Raw genomic sequence first — 20,349 nt, 5'->3', positions numbered from 1 at the left:
TTTAGTTTAACGGTGTCGATTACCATCCGGCGCGCCGGGGAAGCGGTTATTTTTAACGACGCGCGCCGAGACAAGATGGCCACCGGGAGATAATATTCAACCCGAAAAGAGAATTTATTTATTTATTTGGCCCAACGCTCTTAACCGTTTTATAATCCGACATGATATACGACTGCGCGGTCCTCCCGGACGAGTTTGGTAAAACTAACACGAGCGTACTTAGGATATTTGAGAACGGTTTGACCCCAGAGCTATCGTTCCCCGGGGCAAACAGGTAGGTCGGACATTTGCGCCGAACAATGGACCGGCTTCATTTGCAGCCGATCCGGTTGCCGTCGTGTTACTCGATATCTTTAAACAAACGGAAAGTGCGCTACGACCCGTAATTAGGAAGGACGAAAAGCGTTTACGGCAGACCCGTGGGGAGTGTTTTTTGCTCTTCTCTTCTCGCCCACCTCCGGGCACAATCCAAACTTCCCTAACGACCCGTCCCGTCCGAAATTCGTTGCGCGGGAGTGGGCCAAAAAAGCCCTCGACTAATCGAGAACGGCGATGACGTCACTGGAATTCCCGCCGAGAAGAAGGCGAATATCGGCCAAAGTTGAACGAATCCGGAGGCGGAGATGGCACATTTCGCGCGTTTCCAGGCGGGGGAGGAACGGGGGTTTCCGCATCCGGGAACCAGCGCCGAATGCGAATCTCTGGCTAATCGAGACTTCTACGGGACCGGGGTGTCGATCGTTTAATTTAATTTCCACTCCCATCTTACCTGCGACTACCGGTGTTGGGGGGGCAACTCGAACGACCGGTGACGTACGTGCCGGCGGTACCAATTTCCCACGCGCGAGGTTTAATAGTAAGAAAAGGGGATCGTAAATACTGGTGGTGGCACCGTTAACACGCTGGTAAAAACTCGGTATACGGAATACCGGGGAGTAAATTTGTGACGTCGCGGCTACGTTCGACTCTTAACGCGTTTAACGTGGTAAAGATGGTATCGGTAGTCGAAGTCTTCTCGGTAACGTCGAAATGACTGGCGCTCCTCGTGGCATCGATCCGGTTTAAGCCGTTTTCTCGTTTATTCCGTGGAAAAGTGCTGTTTACAATCGGCGTACCCTCCTTTTTAATCGCGGATTTGAAAAATCGTCCCGTCCGGGTTCTTACGGCTCCTCGGAATTGCCCGACGACTCCTTACCCTACGCGCCCGCGGCCACCACTAATTCTTTTTAAGAATATGGGTGTGGGGAAACGGTTCTCACATCCCCGGCCAAAAATACTAAACCTTTCTGGATTCACAAGTATTTTAAAGTACCGTTTTCGGTACATCCCAAGTTTTACTAAACAAGGTAACCCCGGTAGCTTTTTTAAATATTTACAAAGGTACTTTCGTACCAGAGGTTTTGGTACTTCGACGTCCCCTTTGTTTTTTAAAGTTTCTATTTTCATTTGGCTGTAGATTAATACGCCTTCCGTAACAGAAATTTTTTCCTCCCGTTACTTTCTATTGTTTTCTGGTTCATCTACAATATTAATCTCGTTTTTATTCACGTTTGCCCCATTTCGCCCGGGGGTGGAGATGGTAACCGTTTTTGAATTCTGCGCCTCCCCGCTCGCCGCCGGTCTCACCTCTTTCTATAACGAAATAATAATAAATAATTCAAAGAATGAGTCGTAAGATCGAATTTTTCTCCGTCGCACTTCCTAAGATCACTTCGTGTTGATTTTAAAGTGGAACAGATAACCCCTATTTAAAAAAAAAAAAAAGTTATCTGACGTCGATCAGGCCGCGATAAGCCCTGGAACGACCCTCTTTCCGAGTAGATACAGGATTTCTTTACTGGCTTCTGACGTTTTAATTTAGTAAATTTACAATTATTATTAATAGAAGAACGTAACACGGCGTCGTTAAACTCGGTTTCTTAGACCGAGTCGTATTATTTTGAGGGGGTGAATGGCGCAAACGAGTTACGCTTAGCCTCCACGTAAATCTGTGGTGACGTGTAATCGTGGAAAATGAGACGTTCCCTTCAAAACTGAAGGCGAGATGTTCGATGCGATATTTCCTAACTGCTGGTGTGCATCCTATACACAAGAAATGCCTGGGGCCTTTTCTTAAGTAGCCCGATGTATAATAAATTTCTACTCCTTACGAGCAGAAGACAAAGGAAAAAAATATATAGTTTAAAATAATATAAAGGAAGATCGACGGGACGGACGACTTTATACCAGTCACGCGACTAAAATTTACAGTAAAACAATTGGAAAAGAACGTTTTTCCGTGTTATTTTCGTTGACGTTGCCTCGTTTCTTTTTCTCTTTGCTCTTATTTCTTTATCGTTAAGAAGCTCGTTTTGTGTAAGCCCATTTTTCAACCGGCCGTCGAAGGAGAAAGAGCAACTGTTTATAATGTCTTTTGTTAGTTTTTACAAGAGAAATACTACAACTTATATACAATTGTATACAAATATAGATTATGTGACTCGACAAACGTTTACGTTTGCACTCCGAAGAAATCAATGGAGGAGCACATACCGTATTTTTCGATTTTCTCGAGTGTTTTATTATTTTATTCCACGTGGAACTTAAGTTACTCGTTCCAGCGTTACTTAGTACGGGAGCACTCGATGCTTTCTCAAATAATGGAACGTCTCGTCTCCTCTTATTGTCAATTTTCATCCGGTGAAGAAGTCATGTGCCGACATTTTGTATCGTTTTCCTGAAAATAAAACCTATCCAACACTACCGTTGCCTTATCATTTCAAAGTTTAACTCGGATCAAATTAGAAATTACACAATTTCTAACACACGAATCAATCTGCCCGGTGTTAACGCCAACAAACATATCGACGACTGGTAAATTTGCTGTATTTATCTTATAAATGCCGGAAGGTCGGAGGTCAGATCTTCTAGTTAAAGAGGTTGTTAGCCTAAGGAGAGGTGTTTTTCTGTTATTTAAAGAACATTTTGGCGGTACGACAGTAAGACAAATAAAAAAAACACATCCTTCGGATTAATCGGACCGAGCAATTACACCCCGATAGCTTAATTGTCTCGTTTAACAGCGAGAAATTAACTCTTCGCGAAACGGTTAAATCCCATCGGCCGGTTCGCATCGTCATTCCTCCACCACGTCGCGCCGCGCGCCGCTTACGTAATACCGTCCGTTACGTAAACGGCGCGAATCTAGAGACGGAGCTCGGGGTCACGGGGGGGCGGAGGTCGATCGCCGGTCACCCGAGCCCGAAACCAGAATGCCACATGGCCGCGGCTTCGGCGTAAAACGAGCGTAATTAATGGCGGCTGCGGCGTCGCTCGCTAGTGTAATGTGGCCGCGGCGCGCTTTCATCTTCACTTCCGTCGTTTTTTCGAAGAATTTTTTGTCGACTTCGTTACCCGACACGCGCCGGTAATTACGTCTGCCCGTAATGAATTGTCGTCCGGATCTTCGAACCCGTCTCTCGACGTACAACAAGCTCGCGCTCGTCCAGGCGGAACGAGTCGAGTCTCTCCTCTGCCCATAACGTACAGTACTTCGACGGGCGAAAGTCCCAAAGAATTTTCTCTTTATTTTCGAGTATCCCTAAGGCCTAGATTATTGTTCGTAGGGTTCAATTACGGTCTCGGAACCCACAGAGAAGCCATTTAGCGCGCGAGAAAGACGATTTTTTCCGGAAGCGGGATACAGGATCCTCGAACAGAAGGGACGATTTATAAAGCGGAAGAGAAGGAAAAGCCGAAGGTCGATGTAGCTTCCTAGAAGCCAGGAAAAAAATGGCAGAATTATTTTTTGTACGCGACGATATGTAAGAGTCAATGGAGTAGAACCGAGTGTCGCGTCACGATTAATGTAAATGTGAGTGACTCGTTCAAAAAATCGTCACTGGTTTCGCTCCAGTCGTCGTTAACCGCTCGTTATCCACTCCGATATTTCGGGCTCCCTTTTATTCCTCTTCGTAATAAAAATGTCATCTCACAAAGAATAACCTTTTCCACAATATTACGTCGTAGTTACCCTATTCTCCCACTTCCGGTGTACTAATCACGCGTACGCACTTCGTCACACGCGCGATATACCACTGGATGTAAGCGTGTACGTCGTCCATTTTTCTTGTAAGATGGGTGGCGTGCGCTGGTCTTCACGCGCACTAAACCTAGTCTACGTGCTAAATCGTGTAAAGAGTTACGTTCTTCTATATAAATCCTCTTCTGTAGGTTTATGCAACGCGTGTTTGCGCCAATAGGTGCGTAAGTAAATAAGTAATAACGTTCTTCGCTCCGGTTACCATCGATTTCGCCCGGTTAAACGAATTACGTGGCCTTTTTATAACACGTGGTCGAAGAAACACGAACACTAGCAAATCGTCGGGGCGGTATTTTTCTAGAATTAATCAAAAACAATAAAATGTTTTCCAATTTCAAAGATTTTTCGAGTGTTTCCAGCCACTTGGAAGTTTTTGCCCGTTCGAATGAATTTTACACTTCTATTTCTAGACACAAAAAGCCATTTGTTCTTTTTAATTAATATATCTGTTATATATTAAGTCCAATTAAATTTCTTTATCACTTTTTATTCAATTACCAGAAGAGCGGAGAGTATCCACTTCTAACGAAACTGCGCGCTATACACGGTTCGTTCACACAACAACTGTAAAAAATTAGCTTTGAAGGCGAGTTTACTTCTTGCACAATCCGTAAAAATATAAAGAATCATTCAGATAATTGCTACAGTTACGTGAAATCCACGTATCGTGTTGTACGACAACCCTTCTTTCTATTCCTCGACCCGTGTTCCTAGCGCTGGGTCCTTCGATTCCGTACACACCGAAGCTTCTTTTAACTCGAAATACTTAAAATGATAATAAAAATCTGTAAAAGACAAATTCGAAAACACAAACAAGGCGCCATCCGTTAATTGAAGAGCGAACGTCCAGGTGGATTTATTGTGCAGTTTGTAAGCGGGTGTGAGTTTTTATTATTACTTTTTACCATTTATTGTGTCTAATAATCAAGGAAAACTTCGGTAAACTCGGTTTCTTCGATTATAAGAAGTCGATTTTCTAAATTTGTATACCTTTTATCAATATATATATAAACCGATAAACTATAATCGATTGGCATAATGCCGACTCTCCGACTACAATCGACCAATTTGAATACGTTTTCTGGACTATGATTTTACTAAGATCCTTGGCGAATCATCGTTACCGAGGGGGAAGGGAATCTCCAATTTTGAAGGGGTTTCGTCCATAATTTTTGATTTATAATCGAATTTTAAGGGTTTTATAGTCACGCTCTTTTCTCGATCACTGGCTTTAGGTACCGATTAATCGGTAGGCAGAAGTTAGTAGAGACTAATAAGAGGATCGTAAAATTAGAAACAGTTTAATAGAGAACACGTCGAGGACCTTCGTGAGTAGATTTTTAAGTAAGTAAATACGGCCAATCGGTAATTGTAGAAGGTGAGGCACAGTTTAGGATACACAACATTTTCATTAAAATATTCATGGTTTTATTTGTTTCTTAATACGATTTACATGGATTTTAATTGATGAAATACTCGACTTTTCCGTAAAGTACCTACAAATATAACTCTCGATGTGTACAATCCGCAACAACACCAACTTTGCTGATGAGCTTCCTCGCCTTCAGCCCAAACACGGCCTATAAAGATAAAATGGCGTTACTTTTTGTTTCTTACACAATATTTTCGTGTATTTCGAAACATAAACCGTTTGTCACGCTGCTTCGTTTCAAATCGAGACAGAATGACCCTTGTTACAGTATATGCAGTCGGTATTAATGAAATCAACGGCTTTACACGTTTAATACGTATAAATATTCACGGATAACCGAATATCGGATTTATAGGTAAAAGAATGAAGCGAAAATTCAGAAAAGCAGAATATATGTGCCGTGTTTTCGGTTATCCGTGCCTGGTTGCGCGTATAATACTTCAAACTCGGGTATTCGGTCCGTATTCTTCGATTATCCGCATCATTCTGCAAGATGCTTAACCTATAAGTTATATATATGAATGAAGTTCTGATTTATCGTGCCCATCTTTCGACTCGTGTATTCGGGATCTACGAAGATTGCCTGGATCAAAAGACTTCTTTCTTCACTCCCCTTTTTATTGTTCGTGGCAAAGTCGATAGCTCTACACAAAAAGCGGAGTGGACCCTGTCCTGCTATCGATTGTCTCTTCCGATCGAAGGCCCTCTTCGCATCGACACGAGAAGGAAACCAAAGATGGAGGAGGCCCGAATTTGCTTTCTGTAGGGCCACTTCTTTGTCTATCCCGTGAAAATCCAAAAATGGGCCCAAAGTCTCCCTCGGTCACGGGAGAGATGAAGTCTCTTCGCTTAGCAGCTGCGGCAATTTGTCATCATTCTCTTCGCTCGCCATCGCCAATGACTCGACTGTTCCTAAGACCCATAACACTGACTCCATGGGAACGCATAAGAGAAGACTAGCGCATCTTCTATAACTACATTAATATAATTAAAGATCGCGTCGAGTCACGAAGCACGGGTTGAATCGTGTGTCATTGTATTTTCACGTGCAACCCTATGCTCAATGAACGAGACCCGGACGAAGGTGTATGAACTATAATTCCGACGATAAAGGGGCCAAATTTACTATTTGAAACAAGAAAAGAGGGTGGGTTTACTTTTATTCAATAACTAAATACAGTATATAGTTTTCGAGTTGGAACACCGTAGGCCTTTGTTCCTATCTACACACCTGATGTAGAGTGGATGTTATGGTGTGCTGCTGCTGTATAACAGGTACCGTACAATACGTTACGGGCTTAGTTAATTAGCCACGCTCTACGATACTTAACATCTCGAAAGTAAAGGAAATTAATATTTTTATGTATCCCAATTACAAACAGGAGTAACAATAGTAGATTTTGATTCCTTTCCCAACTTAGCGACGACTATACAGAATAAATAAAGTAAGAAATGCATTTTTATCCTTTCCGAACACATTTCTAGAGCATTAGAAAGCCTAAAAGGCCTCAAATTGTCCCACTTAAAGTTAATTTGAGACGCTTTAGAGGCTTCTTTAAGGCCTTTAACAGTATAGAAACAGTAGAAAGATATATAGATACGGGGTTTATCGTTACGTATATATTAATTTAACAATAGTAATAATAAGAATAATTTTAGCAGACGTCATAAAAATAAATATTAAAGTTACATATGGTCCGAGCCAATGATTCTGTAGAGAAAACACGGGGCATCACTATTAAATTTTCATTTGATACACGCAATTAAAGGTTGCTACAAAGCAAAAATGCTCAACAAACACAGGAAATTCTTGGCGGGGGGAGAATAAATGCAATTTGCAGACGTGGGACAAAGGACGGGTGAACCCAAAAACGAGACTTCTTCCTTTTTAAAAAAATGTTCCTAATGTAATTCCAAAAGTTAATACAAAGCCCCTTCCTTACCGGTTTGCTTCTCAAGTTTGTGAAGTGGTTAATGATGTTGGGCGGCCCAATTACGCAATTGGAGTCATTTTGGTGCCTATTGTGTCTAGCCCAGACTTTGTTCACTTCTAATACTTGAATGGGGCTAAAGTGAACTTTGTTTCCATACATTTTAGTAAAATGTATATAAAACGGACTCCCCGGATCACTTAGTTTACTCTGGCAAAGGCACTCTCGGTTATCCGGTCTACTGCAGCGGTGTTCGCCTAGTGTTTTCTCGTGTGACGAGCTCTTCGTAGTTAATTTCGTCATTCGCTAGTCCAAATTGTGTCGTGTTTGATTTCACGAACTAGAGGTAGAAACTGCATGGATTTTTAAAGATGCTGACTTTAGGTTTCGAAAGAGAACAGCCAGTTTGGTTCCTTCTGTCTAATATAAAGAAGAATTCCCGCATCCGACTGCCGGAAACCGGAAAGCTCGTTTCCACCCGGAACGGCGCTGGTCGGTCGGAGTGGCTATTTCGTCTTCCCCCCGCCAACGGAGCGATCGATGCGAGGCGCCGCGCGACGCGGCGAGGCGCGGAGAAACGCTTTGTTAAGTATAGGGAACGGTCCGACCGGCCCCGTCGGGTTATAATTGGGTCTGGGTCTGGCGGAATGCGTGTCTTTGGTGCGACGAACGCGACCCAGGTGGGCCGCGACCCTGGGTAGAACCGACAAAGAGAGATGGGCGCGCATCCGCGCCCGGCCAGCCGTCCGCTAGTAGTAACCGAGAGTGGAGCGCGACCTCCGACTCCTCCCAGTCATTAGTGGGAATGTGGCACATCTGGTGCCGAAGCAAACTATTTTTGTTCCGATTTGTTTCGGGTGGCGTCGTAATTTGTCTGAAATGGTCACCGCTAACTCGGCGGCGCGACCTTCCGCCAGTCCGGCCGCGCGCCGGAGGACGCGCAGACTGGAAAAAACCCTGGCGCGCTTCTTTCCCATCCCTCCGAGCGTCGATAGACATCTATCGCCATCTGCTCCGGACTTATCCCGATTTATCAAAGTAAAACGGTGTCTCGTGCAGCATATCTTACCCCCTAATCGTCGGGACATGTTACTTAACAGATGCAGGGAGGACAGAGAGCTCCCTCTCTGTCTCTTCCTCTCCCGTTCTCGGAATCTCCGCTCCTCGTCGTTAACGCGCTTCTACAGAACGAAATTTTCTACCCTAATTATCCGACGGGAATCCGTCTCGACCCCTACCCATTCGACAATTTGCCGTGTCTCGTCCTTCTCTCTTTCGTCCCGGTTAATCGAATTCTTATTCCCAACACCGAATCTATTTTGGAAAAAGACGGCAAAGTTGGAAACTCCTACCGTTTCTACTAGAGAATCGCAGGTTTTTAGACTCGAAGGGGGTTTAGGTTATGTTAGATAAGCCGAACAGAAGAGAGCTAAACGGCCCGTCGGTTCCGGGTCGGCACTGGAACACATTAATAAACACTCGTTAACTGGTCTAACGATGAGATATCCTAATGTGTTAACGGATGCAGACAAGGTCGACTAACAAGCCGCGCATTCTGAACCGAGTGAGAAAACACATCTTTTAGCCTTCTTTCTGTAATGTTACCTTTAGGCCCGGTAATCCGTGACGTTGTATCGATTCCCCGCTAAGCGTAACGTAGGTAAAAGTACTGTTCGATGGTGACAAACGGCCGCATCTTTAACCATTTTTCTAAATTAAAAGTGGCGTAACGGCCGAGACGGCCAGGAAGGAAGTTGCCGTTAGTCATCGGGAGTAATAAATGTTTATAAAAATCAAATCACGAGTTTCTTACACTTTAATCTCCGTTGTTGTAAGCGGAGTGGCGGTTCCAGCAAACCGCCATTTGCCTGGATACGGTCGTGCTTCGAATTTAATTACTTAAATTGCCCGTGTATCTAGATTCGTATCGCCGAGATTCGCATCGAGAAGAGAAATGGGAGCGGTTTCCTGCCGAGAAAACGACATTCGTCGAATTTCTTTGCGTATTTATAATGTAAGATGGAGAAATTTCGCAGCTCTTTCTTCGGTTGGAGGAAGCCAGATTCGTCCATTTTTCATCCTTTTATTACGTAATAAGTAGAAAATAAACTGCAGATTGCGGGTAAAAACCGGGCTTCCGTCGACGAAACACACGCCGGCAAGTTTCGGATTTAAATTAACCCAAGATCTGACAATACAAGAAACTCTCTCCCATTGCGGCCGTGCTGCCATCTATCGACGAAGAAGGGATTTTTGTTTTTTTCCCCCTCTCGAAAACAAAAGACGCCAACCTAATTGTTTACGTATAATTAATATTAATTAGACCGGGATGAATATTTTAAATACGCCTTGTACCGCGGCACCTACGCGGGACTTTAACTCCCTTGGATCCACGGTTGTAAGAATGAAAAAAAGAGCTCACGGATGCAAAACGCGTGTGGTCTTCACCTTAATCACCTCCGTCGCCCGGGAAGAAGGGTGATAAAATTCGCGCCTCGTACGGCCAAATTTATGAAAGATCGCTAGTCTAGAGGCGCGTACCGCCGTCTGTCTATCCGTTGTACGCCGAATAAAAGAAGTACGCCTGGCGTAAGATACGAAATTTCTGGCGTGCCCTTCGTTCCACTCAACTCTTTAAGTAGCAACAACCGCTCTGTCGTCATTTGGTCGCCTGTTAATTGGGCGTCGCGCAAAATAAACAATTTATCTATCGGAGCGGCTGGTTTCTATCATCGGTGGGCCTCCTCTGTTCGACTAACTCCTTATCGCCCGTGCCGGGCACTTCTCCTCTGCCCCGGCATTCCGACAATCGCCAATTGATACCTGGCCTTTAACCCCATCCCATCGGAATCGAACCCTTACCTTACACCGAGTAGCGCGGGGCTTTCGGATTTCTACAATTGCCCGGGTCTGGACAAGTCCGAGTTACGTGGCGGAAAAGGGGAGACGTCTTTGCAGTGTTTAGAAACGGTCAAACTACGTTTACTCGGAAGATTTTAAGTATGTCCGCGGGGTAAGACGATCGACGCACGACGCCGAGGCGAAATCGGGTGCTACCAGGTAGATAAGAAAGTTTTTATCACCCTCCTCATCGGTGGAGAGGTGAAATGTTTGGTTTTGTGGTCTACGAACCAATCGTCCCTTTTCTACACCCTGTTATGATACTTTCTCACTATTCTTTGGCTCTGTATCTTCCAGAACTACCCAAAGTATCGAGACTATTGTAGGCTAGCGTGATACGGGACAGGTAGTTTAGTGCGCTTTTATTGCTTCGAACCACCCTTTTCCGTTTTGTACACCGATATAAGAAATTCCAGAACGATCGGAAAGAATGTTCTCACCCCGTCGTCCTACCCCGGATAGAGGAACAATAGGAAACGGTTGGGACTAGGTCTGTTCCAACGGTAGGCCCACCAGACGTCGGGCACGAAGAACGTGCGGGAAGCAAGGGGGTAGGGAGTCGCAGTATACTTTGTATCTAGTTTTCCCAGTTCTACGGCTCGTACCCGGGACCGAAGCGCCATTAAAGAGAGCCGAGGTCGAGTTTTGTATACTTCGATGACAGCAGTTTAGTCTACAAGTGACAGATTACCGCGAGCCAGGCGCCTTCCACGCGCTCGACTAATGACTGATAAATAAACAGGATAGGGAAACAAACGGTCTGGACTCGCATCCAGACCTCATTTTAATAATTATAATTAATGGTTTGGCAAATTAAAAATAGAACCGGCAGCGCAACCCGGTTTTGGGCAGAAACACGCCGGGGCTACGACAATTGGAAAATTCGAACAAAAACCATATCTTTGCGTTTGGCCTAACGACTTTTAAATGCAGTTTACTCTTCTCTCCAGATCACCCCGACCGATAACCTCGGAGAAAAGGTTGAGTCGCGCGCCGGTCGGGAGTTAATAGCGCCAGTGGAGGCAGAAAAACTTCATCATTGGCCTCTACTATAGCAGTTTGAGAAGACGGCAACTTTCAAAAATCCTCCCTACAACTTTCTAGTTATAAGCAGGTAGATTGGCCGTTTATAACACTAGACTTTAAATGCAAGATGCGTGGCAACCTGTGTGTTTCTTTCCTTTTAATCTAGGCCTACAGTCAGACTAATACGCACCGATCTAAAGACACTAGTCTCTCCCTCTGTTACTTCTACACCTCCGTCAGTGTACGACAGTGGCGAAATTTGCAGACGAATCTTAGCGAAAGTCGTGATGAAAGGAAAGGATGACACCAGCATAAAATTCCCCGAAAAGCGACGTTTTATACGAAAGAGAAGATAGCGACGTCGATAAGTTCCTTTATTCTAGGGTAAGGAAACCCGAGAGGAAATTTTGCTGCGTTATTCTATGCCGCGGGGAAAAATCGGCTATAAAAATTTTCTCGGACCGGATCTTCGGGCCGCCGCCATGTTGTTTCCGAAAGCGAGCGGGTGCGCCACGCGCTTTCCGAAGGGGAAGCGGAGATAACGCCACCGAGTTTTCGGTCCCGCGCTTCCCATTCCGGACCGGGTATCGGGTTTCCGGACTCGTAACGTCTGCCGGAGGTCGTAAATCGGCGGGGGTAACGACGGCGGACGGAGGTTGCGCCAGACACCCGCAGATTTACGTCTCCGGACGACACGAAAAAAAGAATTTTCCCTCTTCCGTCCGTCGACTCGGCTGGGATGGAAGGAAGAAGACGATAGCGCGCGCCACGGGGGGTCGGTGCTACGCAAAACCCCAACCTCCAGTCGATAACCGACCGAAACGGAAGCCGGTCTCCGCCACCCCCGCATCTTCTGGGAAACTATAACGCCATCACCTTCGCCTACAACTTAGTTACCGTCGTTGCCAACCCCCGCGCGTGCGTTTTCCTTATCGGGAATCGTCGCCGGAAAGGTAGAAAGTAGGACGAGCCAAAGAAAACTGCGCGTGGTGGGAACGAGCCAAGTTTGTATCGTTAAATTAGATCCCAGGCCGTATCCGGAACCCACAATCTTTTGGTTTTTTTAGAAAAGCGGCGAGGGGGCTGCCGAGAAAAGATGGAAGAAGCCATCTGGATAGAATAAATGTCGTGTCTAGTCGACCCAGAAAGATGGGTGGCGACAGATAAACGCTATTAATGTATAATCGTTTTTGCTAGAGAGAGTCTTTAGGAAAAGCAACAGGTGTTATCGGAAGATAACGACCAATAAACCTTCTTTTCGTCCATCTGCACAAAAGTTATCGATCTCCCCCCTCGCGAATCGAAGCCGAAAGATGCAACCTCCCGTTTCCAACCCGACGACATTATTCTAGTCTCTTCTACCATCTCCCGCCCGGTGTCGGGCCTTAACTTGGAAAACATTCGCCGGTGTGGGTTCGAACCCGTGTTCTCCCCATTCGGACATTGTTCTATTTCAAATTACAACACATATTCTGGAATATCCCAAAGGGTATCTGTCTCTTAAAATGGGGAGTCTCGAGCTTTCAAACCGTTGGAAGGCTACACCTATTCGGGTTTCGGGAACAAATTTAAGGTCCTGCGAATGTTCGAATCGAATTCCGAACAGAGTCTAGCGTTTTGAATCCATCTAGAAATCGGATGCGCTGGTGGAAAGGCTACCGGCCCGGTCAGTGATAGGGGATGGCGAGTGTTTCCACCCCCACTAACGGTAGGTTCGCACTAAGAACGTATAGATTCTGGTTACGTGGCCGGATAAACGAATCCCACCGAACGGATAATGGAACAAATGGAAGAGGCTCACCTGAGAGAGTGCGTCACCATCGACTGCCGTCATTGTTCGGTTTAACGTCGTTCTCTCCGGATCTGTCCCGGAGACAGATTCCCAACGTTTCTGTCGCATTCTTCTCCCTTCTACTTTTCGAGAGGAAGCAAGGGGGATTTTTCAAATTCGAAGGGATCGTCCGAAACATCGCCTTTTCCGCCACTCTTCCACCCGCATCCTTTCAGTTACCGGGCATGCGCCGCTTCGGTCGAAGAATGGAGATGTTTAGAGGTTTTTCCAATGAAATAAGATGGAAGTCGGGAAATTGACACTCCCGAAAGGTACTCGGTTCTGCCAAGAACAAGAACAAGAACTGTCGCTGAAAAACTTTAGAATGCCACCGAGGCCGACTAAAATTGTTAATAAAACACCCCACATCACAAAAGAAGATCCCAAAGAAATTAGCATCGGGTGGGATCCGAACCAACGCCTATAATCTGCCAAATGCTCTAATTGGGTAGAGAATATCGGAAGATATAATGAAGGATGTGGGTTCGGATCTATTTCGATTTTGCTTTATTTCTGGTAGTTTATAAATCAAGAAATACGGTTCGGGTATCGCTTGTTCATTAATTAATGACGATAACAGGAAATCTGCAGACTCGTCCCCCTTTTTTCGTTTCTCAACACTGTTTCTATTCTATAAAAACAGAAGGATAGATGTTGTTAAGAGCGGATTTTTATCGAAACCTGGAAACTAACACAACGGGTCTTTCATTCCCCACACCAGACGGTGGGGGAGGATCTTTCCGAGAGCCGACAGCCAACCGTGCAAATTTGCATGTCGCCAGTAGACGAAGTGGCTTTGTTTCTCGCAGTCGTTAAGGGGGGATGAAGTGATCCGGTTCGTTTTTGAACAACAGCCTGGCCGATTCCTACACTACAACGTAGCGTTAGGTGTTTAGGGCTTAGAACCGCGATATGCAGTAGCCTACAGTATTTTGGCGCGGAGTGTTAGCCTGTGTTTGAATTGAATTTAGCAGTCGGTGGCCCTCGTAACCACGACTTAGCCGAGGGCCTGGGGGTTGGAGCCGGGCCCCACGACAGACGACGAACGGGAAGTGACTCCGGGGTAGCAAACAATCGAAAGACAAGAGACGAGTAAATGAAGTTGTCAGTAAGAGCAAGGGAGGGAGCTCGTGTTGCCGTCCGTTTGTCTCCGCCATTGTTGATGGATGGCTGCATTTCAATTACAAAAGTCCCACGGGAAGAAAACGGAGCCGGCCATTACCCGGCCGCCCACCCGGATAAATTGGTTTGGGCCCGACTTTTTCGAGTTCGGGCCAGACTCCGAGTTCTCACCAGTTGCAATTACGTAGCGGGTAAATGGGACGAGATTGCACGTTCTTCTTCCATCTGCGCGCGCTCTGTGTCTAAGACACACGATTAATCTCTTCCTCCCTTCAACCTCTTTAATCCGTGAACCAGATTTCTCATCTTCCTAATGAACCGAGGTCGTGCGAACACGCATCTGACTTCGACCCCGATTATTCGGGTGCAGAACCTATTTTTCTATATAGAAGCGCTATTCTTCCTTCTAGAAGAGCGTGGCCCGCGGAAACGGAACGTTTCACGGAAGATCGGGACGGGGAGGAAGGAAGACAACGCTCGTTCCGCGTCCGAGTGGCAGTGATTACGGGTTGTCCGCCTAATAACAGACATCAGTTCACGCTCCGGCGCCACCACCTTCCGCTAGTCGTTACGTAGAAGAAATTGTTTTGTGACGTCGCCCCCGAGGTGTACTCTGTCGGCGGCCTCCCTCCCGGAAGAACGTAAATCTCGTTACGTTGCGCCACGAGAGGGGTGTCCGACGCCATTACGACTTGAAAATTGCTCTGGACGTTGGCAATGGCGATTTTTCCGGATATCCGGTTGTCGATATCCCATTGTTTACAGTCTACACTTCTTTAAATCTCGTGACGTTTGCGTGATTTACGTTCGTACACCCCACTCCAAATGTTTCCTTCTAATCAACGACACTCGTCTCCCTTCTGCGCGGATCGATACCACTCCACTCGCGTTACGCGTTTCGATCCGTAACAACAGTTCGAATCGCCTTGATTTATAGCTACGGCTTCCGTAACAATAGAAGAACCACTAATACGGCGCATTTAGATGGCACCGCGCGTTACGCTAAGCACGGCAGGAGCGACGTTGGGTTAGTGTAATTCCTGTTATTCTTTAGACTCGATAAATGATCTCGACTGATTAAGTACAGTACACGAAGCGACACAAGTACGGAAACGTAACTCGCGGGTGATAAAATGGCGGCTGGGAACGGTCGATCCCGGATTAAACTGGAGTTTATCTGAGTCAAACTGGTAGTTTCTCGTCCCATTCGAATCACTGGTTCGTTTATTTAGGGCCCTTTTAGGCCTTAAGATAATTCGGTGCCCGGGTCTTCGGGGCCCCCCGAAAAGGGATCGATTCTCGGTTCGAGTGGAAGAGAATGACGATCCAATCGGTTAGGAGATGCAAACCAATCGGCGCGCTGCCGTCGTTTCGGAGGGCCAATGAGACACGAGCCGGGAACGAAAGGGCGTGACGTCGATAGCGGTGGCGTTAATAACGCTGGCGGGTGACGCGGCGGGGCGGGTTTCAACCCCCAAGCTCGGCGTTCCAGATGTCGAGACGTGTCTGTCAGCCGCGCCGATTGGAGTGGACTACCCTCCTAGCCCGAAGGGGTCTTCCATCTATTATGAAGGAAGAGGAGCGCGTAGCTCATATTGTTCCCGCCATTGTCGACTCGATTGTTAATTTTATCGGAAACTTCCGCGCCGTCTCTATCCTAAATTCCACGCTCTTCTGCCTCCCCCCGCGTGGTATATTATTTCTCGGGCCGTCTCGCCCGTTTCCGGCCCCATTGTCTCTTATCGATACCCGTTCGGGTTCGGATTTCTTTTATTTAACACGGGTCAAATTGACCGGCAATACCTTTGACCCGTCCACCTCGGTCGTAATGATGAGAAAGGACACGTGGAAATAACTGAAAAACACGTAAATTGGGGTGAAGAAAATTCTACATCCCATACTAAATAAATGACGAGAAGCCGCTTAGGTTCCTTACATCGATTCGAATTTGGTTGTTCTACAATCCAACCAGGTAAAATGCTTTTACACAAACTTCGAGGCTGGAAGACCCCAAAACACATGTACAACTGTGTATAGAGTCACGAGACAGTGAAGATCGGCTTCTCAACCGGTAGATCGCCCGTATCACGGTGGTATTCCAACAGCTAGAAATTTCTGGAGGAATGGGAAACGTTGGACGGCTCTCACCACTTTTCCAGGTAGCGTGAGTACGTGTGTGTAGAGCGGCAGATCAACTCGGTGAGTTGGGTTTTCGCTCGAATTAGGATATATGAATGTGCTTCGCCAAGCGGAGAGGGGGTAATCCTGACAGGGACAGAAGCTACCAGACTCAAGCTCATCTTTCTGACTTTGTTTTCTAACGTTTCTGAAGATGACAGCCGAATTTAACGCTCCGTCGAACACAAATAAGTCGTCCGGATCGGCCCCGGGCTCCGTACTTTTCATCTACAAACATAAACAGGACCCGGGTCTCCCGCACCGGGGTGCCATTATGGATAATAACCTCCCCGACGGGGAAAAAATCCTCCGAAAAGCCCTGTCGTTTCATTTCGATCCCGGGAGGGGTGGTATATTCTTCCTCCCTCTTATCCGTGTTGAATGGATAGCGGCCACCCTACCTACCCCCGCACTTCATATCCATGTTTTGTCGTTCGTTAATGGGTACGAGACCATCTCTACAGACAATACACCGTCGGAAGGAACTGTCGTCACACAACCTTTCTAAATCTTACGGCTGGCTAATCTTACCTTACGGATAATCTTACGGCTCCGGACACCGAGAAAGGAGAATGCCATTTTTTGGAAGTATTCGAGGAACTGCGGGAATTGGGGATCCACGTCGTTTCTATTCCGAAAATCTTGGGCTATTTTGGGCAGGTTGACACTAGCAATGTCCGCGATGCCTCATCTCGTAGGCCCGCGCCATCCATCGCTATTTAAAACGCTCAGTTCGTGCCATTATATTCGCGTGTTCAATTTTTCAACACTTATGCCTAGGCCTTAATAAAGTAAAACCGACACCTTAATGTATAAGGACTCGTATACGTGTGTTTGGCGCTTCATCTAAACGTATTGTGTCCAGATTTAAACACTTCTAAATGTGTGTTTTCTCGTCATTTTTGCCAATTTATATTAAAAAATACTTTGGGAAAGCCGAAAAAGTAATCGAATTTCCTTACTTTTATAACATTTTCAAGAAACGTGAAGTTTAATTTCCAGGTAGTTCGATTTCGGTTGGAAAAGAGGAGCATCGGAAGCTTAAATGCCTCTTTCGGTTATCCAAAACGGGATCAGAACACGGAATAGTTGTCACGTCAACCTATAAAAAAAAAGTTATAACGAACTTCTCACAAAATGGATCTAAATTTATCAACTAATTTACTTGTAATTAGCAAAAAAGAATAAAAAACTTGATGTAGAACAGGTTAAGCAAAGTATTTAGAGTTTGAAAATTAAGGCAAAAAATTGATGAATTACCAGTTTAATTTCGAAAAGATGAAGATAAATTCTACGTAGTAATTTTAGTTTACGTAAGCTCACTTGGAAGGATTTACGACTTTACTTACAACATACTATCGAAGCCCTATCGCGATAAGTCCTACAATGCACTTCTGCGCTGGTTATAACGAAAAAACTGCGCATTCTGCTTTAAATTTCGACCAAAATCATGTTCGTACTTCATTAAAACCCGACAAACTTCTCTAACTTTATAAAATTTTAGAGAGAGAAAAAAAAAGCTATTTTTAATGACGGTTGCGTGCCAGACGATGAGCGTAATATGGCGTTTGGAACTGGCGCTTTTTATAGGAAAAAATCGCTTAAGCTGTATTATTTTCTGAAAGTTCCGAGCTTCGGAAGTGTGTAATTGCCTTATATTTTATCGCAGGAACGTGGGAAATAAGAGAAATCCTCTATTCGCTCCAAAAATTCCCATCGTCTTCGCGCGATAACCAGTGGCTAAATGGGTCTCTTAATATGAAAATTTTAAGCCGTCGATACGGAATTTATCAATGCCAAACTTCTCCTAATCCTAGTGTCAAATGCCTTTGCGCTTTTATCAAATTTTATGTCTATCTGGCGTGTGTGGCCTAGGCGGGTGGAACAATGGGATCTACCAGTCGTGATAAACAAGCTCGTATCGCCGGTAGTACAATGGTACTACTGGTGGCACCAGCTCGGTTTCCTCGCTTCACTTTTTATCATCCATTTTGTTTCCTGTCTCCTTATGCAACGTAATACCGTCCTCCAAATTTCTTGCCACGTATCGAATGTTCCGTTATCGGCGAGGTGTCCTATTCCCGTTCGAAAACGTACGCCATCCATTCGAATCCCGTTTTCGTCAAACTGAACTTAAAACCTCTTATCTTACTTTTAATTAGTGAATATCTCTAACTATCGTAGTACAAAGTCTACTTCCGAGGGGGGAGAAAACATTGTTACGACCGTCCTTTAGTGTTTCGTAATGGCGTCGTGTCTCTTGGCCTAAAGCTACGGGTTGATCTTCATCGCAGTTCGTGTTTATCACTCGTTAAAGAGCTTCTTTCCCATCCCATTCGTCCGTACACTCGATTATGATCTCTACAACTATGTTCGTCCCCGAATTTCGGGGGACGAATCCACCATCTCTGCGACACAATGTCGAGACTCTGGCCAGCTTTACACTTATGTGGTATATATAACTCCCGAAGGTAGGCCTACGATTGTGTAACGGGGTGGGCCCGAAGTTAGTACCACCGCCCGCGCATTTTACAACCACCTTTAATTACGCCTCCCGGGTTATACCCAGTCGCGACTAACAATAACCGGTCGAAACTAGGCTCGAATCGGAATTTACCAGGCTTTTTAGCCACGCGGATTTAGTTTTTTACTTAATTTAAACAATTTAGGTTGGAGTTTTACGTACGGAGGATCCCGACGATGGCCGATCTAGGCGAAGACCGGACGAAATAAGGCATTATCTTTCCTCGAAATCGTTTAGTATATAAATTAATACTTAAAATTTTCTAGAAGTTATCGTATAAAATCTTTTCTATTAACTAATTACAATTAATTAACCAAACACGTCACATTTCCACATATTTACAACACGAACTCGCACTGGCAAACACGTGGATTACTCCCAACAGGAAGCCAAATATTCTCGCATTTATTTTTAAAAATAGCCAAAGTATAGCATTTGATTCCCCCAAAAATTAATGTAAATTCTATTCTAGAAAATTTTCGGACTAAATGTTATTTAAAAATAATAATTTTGGGAATAGAATATTAATAAAGCTTGGCCGTGATCAGAAAGTGTACTTTTAATTGCCAAATTATGTAAATAAGCCATCAAATCGGCCGCCATTTTGCGAGTAATCGTCACGAATGCCCTTAAAGAACGGAAACGGTACGAAATTTGAAAAAACTTAAACTCGATCTTATCTAAACTTCTTCAAAGGCATTTTAAACTGAAGTTTCGGTAATATCGCCTTCTCTCTCATACACGCGCCGCATCATAAGTAGCTACATTAAATGTATATCGAAGTAGGCTACTCTACATAGATTATTCTACGTAAATTCCACCTTTATACGCGTTACTTTTTACATTACGTAGGCATTGGAAATCGGAAAATGGCGATTTTCCTCCGTTTTTTCCTTTTAGGGAATTACGTCCTAAGAAAACTCCTTGTTATTTTAAATATATTCGGAAAATTTCGCCAGTTCTAGGCCAGTGTTAGATTAAATATAAGGCCTTATTTGCTACTTACAAAGCGGCATCGGTCTAGTTTTCTCTTTCGTACAAAGGCGGTTTAAATAAGAAAAACTGCTTTCTTCTAAATTCTCCTTCGTAAACTTCTTAGAGAGATTCTTGCCTTAATTTTAAGATATCCGAGATGTCGGAGGTAAATGGTCGACCCCCGTATAACACTGTTCATTTTTCCGTTTTATACGAATTCCATGTTGTACGAGTCACTTAGATTTTACAAATACGTGTGCTGTGCTGTGAACGGCTCACGTATTTGTAAAATCTAAGTGACTCGTACAACATGAAATTCATATAAAACGGAAAAATCAACAGTGTTAT

At 44.9% G+C, this 20,349-nt stretch overlaps 1 long non-coding RNA gene across 1 annotated transcript; it reads right to left on the bottom strand.

Moving 5' to 3' along the window:
* Positions 1-5,091: 5,091 nt before the first annotated feature.
* LOC111617964 lies at positions 5,092-19,417 on the bottom strand. The gene is made up of 3 exons (XR_002755505.1): positions 19,189-19,417; positions 17,465-17,604; positions 5,092-5,661 (listed from the first exon to the last, which is right to left on the bottom strand). It is a non-coding gene; the product is annotated as an uncharacterized LOC111617964 (long non-coding RNA).
* Between the last annotated feature and the right edge of the window lie 932 nt (positions 19,418-20,349).

This window comes from Centruroides sculpturatus, unplaced genomic scaffold, assembly GCF_000671375.1.
Source record: "Centruroides sculpturatus isolate CEXI.00-Female unplaced genomic scaffold, Cexi_2.0 scaffold218, whole genome shotgun sequence".
Taxonomy (NCBI): domain Eukaryota; kingdom Metazoa; phylum Arthropoda; class Arachnida; order Scorpiones; family Buthidae; genus Centruroides; species Centruroides sculpturatus.
Note: the sequence above shows the minus strand (reverse complement) of the source record. Positions and strands in the feature narration are given on the sequence as shown.